The sequence below is a fragment of the Lithobates pipiens genome, unplaced genomic scaffold, assembly GCF_037356315.1.
Source record: "Lithobates pipiens isolate NorthernLeopardFrog02 unplaced genomic scaffold, aLitPip1_a1.2 Scaffold_8, whole genome shotgun sequence".
Lineage (NCBI taxonomy): Eukaryota > Metazoa > Chordata > Amphibia > Anura > Ranidae > Lithobates > Lithobates pipiens.
In genome coordinates, this window is record NW_027507903.1 from 521,695,222 (window position 1) to 521,703,214 (window position 7,993).

The window sequence follows — 7,993 nt, forward strand, 5'->3', positions numbered from 1 at the left end:
CTTAATTTTATACTTATCCCAACGGTGTCTGTGTGTTTTTTTACACTTTCTTTGTGAAATGGTAAGGGTACAATGTACCCGTTACCATTTCAAACAGGGGGGCTGAGATCTGGGGGTCCCCTTGTTAAAGGGGACTTCCAGATTCTGATAAGCCCCCCGTCCAAAGATAAGCCCCCTGCCCAAAGACCCCCACAACCACCAGCCAGGGTTGTGGGGATGAGGCCCTTGTCCCCATCAACATGGGGACATGGTACTTTGAGGGGTCACAGACCCCTAAAGCATCCTCCCAATGTTGAAGGCATGTGGCCTGGTACGGTTCAGGAGAGGGGGGGCGCTCTCTCGTCCCTCGTTTACTGCGGCTTGCCAGGTTGCGTGCTTGGATAAGGGATCTGGTATGGATTTTTGGAGGGAACTCCATAAAGGGTCTGGTATGGATTTTTTGGGGGAACTCAACGCCATTTTTTTTTTTTAATTTGGCGTGGAGTTCCCCTTAAAATCCATATCAGACCTAAACGGTCTGGCTTGGATATTTGGGGGGAACCCCACGTAATTTTTTTTAAATTTGATGTGGGGTTCCCCTTAATATCCATACCAGACCTGAAGGTCCTGGTAATTGAATTTGGGGGCAACCCCACACTTTTTTTTTATCAATGACTTTCAATGACTGTTCTCTGTATTACGGGGAGCCGACAATCCATTATAGCCGCAAGTGCTTTTAAATGCAGAAATTACACTTTGTGCAGGGACAGTTCCAAGCATCGGAAACATGCGCCCCTTTACAGGCATACTATACACACCCCCCAGGTATGAAATTTAAAGGAATATTACACTTTTATTGTTTCATTTTAACCACTTCAATACAGGGCACTTAAACACCTTCCTGCCCAGACCAATTTTGAGCTTTCAGCGCTGTCGCACTTTGAATGACAATTGCGCGGTCATGCTACACTGTACCCAAATGAATTTTTTATCATTTTTTTCCCACAAATAGAGCTTTCTTTTGGTGGTATTTGATCACCTCTACGGTTTTTATTTTTTGCGCTACAAATAAAAAAATACCGAAAATTTTGAAAAAAAAATGTTTTTTTTTGTTTCAGTTTCAAAACTTTGTAAATAAGTACGTTTTCTCCTTCACTGATGGGCACTGATGGGGCTACACTGATGGGCACTGATGGGCACCAATGTGGCACCAATGAAGTGGCACTGATATGTGGCACTGATAGGCGGCACGGATGGGCGACACCGATGGGCGACACCGATGGGCGACACGGACGGACACTGATAGGTGGCACAAATTGGCACTGATAGCTGGCACGGATTGGCATGGATGGGCGGCACAGATGGGCATGGATAGGCGGCACAGATGGGTATGGATAGGCAGCACAGATGGGCATGGGTGGGCATGGATAGGCGGCAAAGTTGGGCACTGATAGGCGGCACAGGTGGGCACTGATAGGCGGCACAGGTGGGCGCTGATAGGCGGCACAGGTGGGCACTCATAGGCGGCACAGGTGGGCACTCATAGGCGGCATTGGTGTTATACTATAGTAATGGATGCCAATCAGTGCCAAACAATAATGCATGCCAATCAGTGATGCCCATTGTGGGCACTGATTGGCATCCATTATGGGCACTGATTGACACCCATTGTGCTGACTGGCATCCCTGGTGGTCTAGGGAGGATTACCTTTTCCCTGGTGGTCTGGTGGCGTCCCTGGTGGTCCAGTGTGGGCATCCTCGGGGGGGCTGTGCTGATAATCGATCAGCACAGACCCACCCCTGTCAGAGGAGCAGCCGATCGGCTCTCCTCTACTCGCGTCTGACAGACGCGAGTGAGGAAAAGCCGATCACTGGCTCTTCCCATTTACACTGTGATCAGCCGTGATTGGACACGGCTGATCACATGGTAAAGAGTCTCCGTCAGAGACTCTTTACTGAGATCGTAGTTGCCGGGTGTCAGACTGACACCCTGCAACAACGATCGCCGCGATGCGCGCCCTCGGGGGCGCGCAGCGGCTCATAATCCTGATCACTTCATATGACGTCCGGTCAGGATTATGCAACCACTTTGCAGCCGTCAATTGCCTATAGGGCGGGCGGCAATTGGTTAAGCATAATTAAAATCACTGCTCCTGAAAAAACGTTAGTTTTTAAACTTTTTTTTGCATTGATACATGTCCCCTGGGGCAGGAGCTGGGTCCCCAAACCCTTTTTAGGACAATAACTTGCATATTAGCCTTTAAAATTATCACTTTTTATTTTGAAAGTTCGAGTCCCATAGACTTTAATAGGGTTCTAAAGTTCACGCGAATTTTAGGTCTGTTCACAGGTTCGGGGGGTGTTCGGCTCATCCCTACTTCCAGGCAGCAACATGTGGAGGAGCCCAGCTTAAGTCAGGTATAGCATACTTAAATATATTTCTGGTTGTCAAATTAATGATGTTAAATATATGTTAGTTTTGATAACTAATTTCTGATTTCCCAAAGTGTTTTACATATCAATAGACAGTAGTGGCCACAAATGATTGGGACAAGAATGAAAAATGCTGGGGTCAGAATGATAGTCTTTTCTATTTATTAATTTCAATTTGCAACAGTCATGAGCTGAAAATTGATTCTCCTAGATTGTATATTGCATGCATGTTTTGGCCCTCAGGTGCATAATTTCACAATTATCAACATGAACGTGAACAAAACCTAATGTCCGAAGGTACGGTTGTAAACCCTTATGCCGCGTACACACGATCGGAATTCTCGTCGGAAAAAGCTCTGATGGTTTTTTTGCCTACACACGGTCACACTAAATTCCGATCGTTTATAACGCAGTGACGTACAACACGTATGACGGGACTAGAAAAAGGAAGTTCAATAGCCAGTAGCCAATAGCTTCTGTCTCGTAGTTGAATCTGAGCATGCGTGATTTTTGGCGTGTCGGAATTGCATACACACGATCAGAATTTCCGTTAGAAAGTTTTTCCGTCGGGAAAATTGAGAACATGCTATCAATTTTTGGCTGGTGGAAATTCGGACAGCTAAATTCCGATGGAGCATACACATGGTCGCATTTTCAGATGAAAAGCTCTCATCTGTCTTTTTCTGGCCGCAATTCCGATCGTGTGTGTGCGGCATAAGGGTCTATTATAGACAGACCAAACCATTGAGTATAAAAAGGTATAAATTTAAATTACATCTCATTTGGCACAATCAACTAGTGCATTAAGGTTTGCTTATATGTTGTGCATTACTGACATCCTAAAGAGACGTTATTCCACTGGATTTTAAAAACCTGTGTTGTGTTTTTTTATTAACACTTTTTTCCCCCAGGGGAATGGGTAAGTGTTCATTGTACCCCATACTCATTCACATAGGGTGGGGGCCGGGATCTGGGGGCCTCCTTATTAAAGTGGGCTCCTGGATTCCGATAAGCCCCCGGAAATAGACCCTGACAACCAAAGGCCAGGGTTGTCAGAAAGAGGCCCTTATCCTCATCAACATGGGGACAAGGTGCTTTGGGGTGGGGGGCCGCAGGGCCCCCCTTCCCCAAAGCACCCCCCCATGTTGAGGGCACGTGGCCTGGTACGGCTCAGGAGGGGGGTGCTCACTCGTCCCCACCCCCTTTCCTGTCCGACCGGGCTTCGTGCTTGGATAAGGGTCTGCTATGGACTTTGGGGGGACCCCCATGCCGTTTTTTCAGTATATGTGTTCCCCTTTAAATCCATACCAGGTGACGGGGCTTGCAAGGTGTCAATCTCGCCGATGGAAGCGGCGACATTGACTTCATTCACTAGTCTCGGCTACCTGGAGACACGTTCAAAATGAACGGACTTTACTCCATGTGTGGGCAAGTCCGTTCATTTCAAAAGTCCGGCGGACTAACACACAGACGGGCAGATGGGCGGACAATACTCGGCAGTCCGGCGGACAATTTTGAGTCAAGACATCTTTCTAAGTCCACCGGACTTTTGGGAACAAAAAGTCCGCCGGAGCCCACACACGGGCCGGATAATCCGATCGTGTGTATGTGGCATTAGACTATATAAATGTATCTACCTTTTGTCATATTAAATAACTGCGTCTGTATTTCATTATTCCCTTCCACAGGCGGTGGTCTCAACGGGGGGGGGGGGGGGGGGGGGCATCGATAGTTTCAAGAAACTATTAGATAAGCACCTGGACGACTGCAACATACAGGGATATTCAATGTAATACTGACATATAATCACACACATAGGTTGGACTTGATGGACTTACGTCTTTTTTCAATCTCACCTACTATGTAAACTACTATTATTACCGATTTTAATAATAACCAAAGGCTTAAAGCAGAGCTCCATCCAAAAGGGGAAGCTCCCCTTGTTTGCTTCCTCCCCCCTCCTCTGCCACATTTGGTACCTGTAGGGGGGAGGGGGAGCAGGTATCTGTTTTTGACAGGTACCTGCTCCCACTCCTGGGTGACTTAACTAAGACTGGGTGACTTTAAGTAAGAGGGCCAATATGACAGCCAGACATCTAGCATTTTCAAAAAGAGAGGTAAAAAATAGAGCCCCTTTGCTTTTCTTATGAAAGGTTTCCTTTAAGGTAAGGCTCTGTGGAAAAACATATTGTTGTACGGAAATGTCAAGCTTCCCTATCTATGGCGCAGAAATTTTAATAAGCAGACAAGTGGTACTGTCAGTAAAACATGAGATAAGGACTGGCAGAAGTCTTTCTGCAGAACGCAGTATGTGCCAGCCTACATGGGGAGTTTATTTTCAGACTAACATTGAGGCCGCGTACACACGCGGGGACTGTTCGCCCAACTTTGTCCGCTGAACAGTGTTTTGGCGGACAGTCCGCCCGTGTGTGGGCTTTCAGTGGACAGTTTCAGCGAACAGTCTGCTGAACAAAGTTTTTCGGAAATTCCGAAAAACTGTCCGCTGAAACTTGGTTTCAGCGAACAGTCCCCTCGTGTGTAGGCTTGTTCGTCAAACTAAGTTCCGCGCATGCTCAGAAAGGATTTACACACCGAAAGTTGTAATGCAGTGTATAGGACGTCGTATTTTCCGTCCCGTCGTACGTGCCGTTCACGTCATCGCGCACGGTTTCAGCAAACTGTTCGTTCGTCGTGTGTGGGCAAGTCCGTCCATGCTAATTTTGAGCGGACTGTTCGCTGAAACTGTTTGACGGACAAAGTTGAGCGAACAGTCCCCGCGTGTGTACGCGGCCTGACTCTTATAATGTTACTTATAATGTTAAGATGATTCCTAAGATAATTTATCAACAAAAAGAATTGGAGAGGTGACATAAATGCATGTTTGGTTTCATGTTTAAATCTGAATGTAGCAGCCACAACACTTGGCAGGGCGGCCTTAACTTTTGGGCTTACCGGTTACCTCCGCTTGGCTGGTTCTTCCACATCTAGGGGTTCCCAGGGTTGGTACCCAACAACTTTGGACGCTGACACCATAAAAGTCCTTTAGAAAAGGTTTTTATTTGCAGGGGTAACATCCAACAAACACAGTCTTGTATGAGAACAGAGGGCAAGGGGGAAAAAACTCAGGCACCTTGAACTGCTAATATCAGAAAGTCTCTAATACCACTCAGAGAGTAGCCACTCGCAGCTGGGCGCCTCAAGGCTGAACAAATCTCTAGCCAGAGATTATGGCAGTCAGCACTTTGATTCAGATCTTTGACCTTGAGTAACTTGTCACAGAAGTGAACAGGAACCTTTTTCCTCAGTACCTGGAACGTTCTCTGTCTCCTCGGCAGTACTGGAAAAAACGTGGATTCGTCAGTGTCCTTCACAACCCAGCAACCAGGCACTTCTCAGGATGCCAGCTTGTTGGCACTCCTCCGAAGAGTCATCCCCCGGTCACTTACATGAGCTGCAGTGCCCCCCCAAGCCGAGAGCACACCTGGACACCTTGAATCCTCCTTCAGTTACTGCGCCTCGAACCAGCGGGTTCTGAGACTCGGGAACAGACGGATCCCTACCTCAGACCAGGCGGGTCTATTGGGGTTAGCCAACCGAAGCATGTTGTGGAGCGACGAACGCTCCCGTGACCGGGACCCCTCGCGGGGCTACTCAGGACCACAATCAGGAACAGTCCGCTATGGCCTCACAAACGAACCTAGAATACGTGACTTCAACATCTTAAGTACCCTTCCCCAGACTCCTCAGTGGGCCTGGCGTTCCAGGAAAAACATCCAACCAGGCCTGGTTCTGAGTCTGTCATGTGCCCCTAACTGTACACATGACCAGGCAGAACTCTAACACAGACCAGCCAAACTGATGTCAAAATTAAACCTACATAATTAACCCTCAGAACCCCTTTACTGTTCTGAGGCAAAAACTACATTTGTACATGACAGACACCTTGTCAAAAGTGTCATCGCTACATGCAGTACAGTAATAATAGCTGGGATCCCAATGAGTGTCAACACTAAAGCTGGCCTAGATGAATCAAATCTTGGCCAGTTCAGCAGGGACCAGCAAAGATTTGATCCATCTACGGACAGGCTGGTTGTACTGAAGTCAATCTATCGATCGACTTCAGTACAACCAGCCCTTCTGATTTTTTGCATGCTAGTACTGTAGGTGGCTATACCCTCCAGCAACAATCCATCTGTTCTGCTGGCAGGGAAGGCTCCCCCCTGACACAACACAATAGTACCGCAGGAGGGATTCCCCCATCAGCAATGACTTTGTTGATGGGGGAATCAAGCCTGGTTGCGAGAGCATTGCATCATCTAAGGCTGCGTTACTCTCCTTTTCTCCTGTTAATATACAGTATATCAGTCTACTTCTGCTATTACTATTAAAAAAACTCATGCTACATCTGATTTTAAACATGATTTTTGCTTTTTAATTTTCAAAGAAATGATCCACCATCAAACATTAGTCTTCATTTCCCCCTCCCAAAGCATTAGTGGTCAGTGTATCTTTCCCTTTCCAAATATCAGTGGTCAGTGTATTGTCTCCCTTGCCCCGCAAAGTATTAGTGGCCCATGTATTGTTTCCCCACTCCCTACAGCATCAGTATTCAGTGTATTGCCCCCTTAAAGCAATAGCAGTCAGTGCACTCCCTTCCTCCACTTTCAAACAAAAGTGCCCAGTGTATTGCCCCCCCCCTCCAAAACATTAGTGTCAATACCTTGTCAATACCTTGTCCCCCTCCAAACCAATAGTGTCAGCACCCTGTCCCCCTCCTCCTCTTCAGAACACTAATGTTGGTGCTTTGTCCCACTCCCTTGTTCAAAAAATTGGTGTCAGTGCCTTGTTCCCCCTCCCCCTCCAAAACAGTACCAGTGCCCTGTCCCCCCTTTCCCTTTACAAAACAGTATCAGGGCCTTATACCTGTAGCACCACCCCCGAAGGAGCCAATTGATGATTTTTGGGTTTTCTGTTCTACGCCTAAACTCCAAGAATGGCCTCAGGCCCTCTGGCACACCTGGTTAAATTCTGCAAACACTTTCAAGAATGCAAGTGAAGAAAGTACCAATATCCTGGCTGTGTATTGATAGCAAAAACAGACACAACTAGTATTGATGAGCTGAATATATTATAACAGTTTAAAGCATATAGAACAACACGTTTAAACCTTGCTGCAAAGAATTAACATATTAGAAAAGACAACCTTCAACCTTCAACCGCTTCAAAGCAATGTTTCATATTCCTATTTCTGAACTTAAATATATGTGTGCTAAGTATACATTTTGTTTCATTCTCATAGGGGAGAAAAGACTCAGACAGCACTCAGAGGACACCAGGGACCCCCGACATCGCCAACCTGATTGGCAAATTAGCCCAAGCCCCCTCAAGGATCTTGAGGAAGGAAAGGTGGAGGAAGTGGGAGAGATGGGCACCCCAACAGGTGAGTGTCTGACACTCCAGCTCCAGGTAATCTATGTATGCCTGCATATTTCTAAATACATATTTTTAAAACATTTTTTAGGTGATGTGCTGGTTGTGAAAGAGGAAGCGGCGGAACCTTTCACTAGGGCCAGTGCTCAAA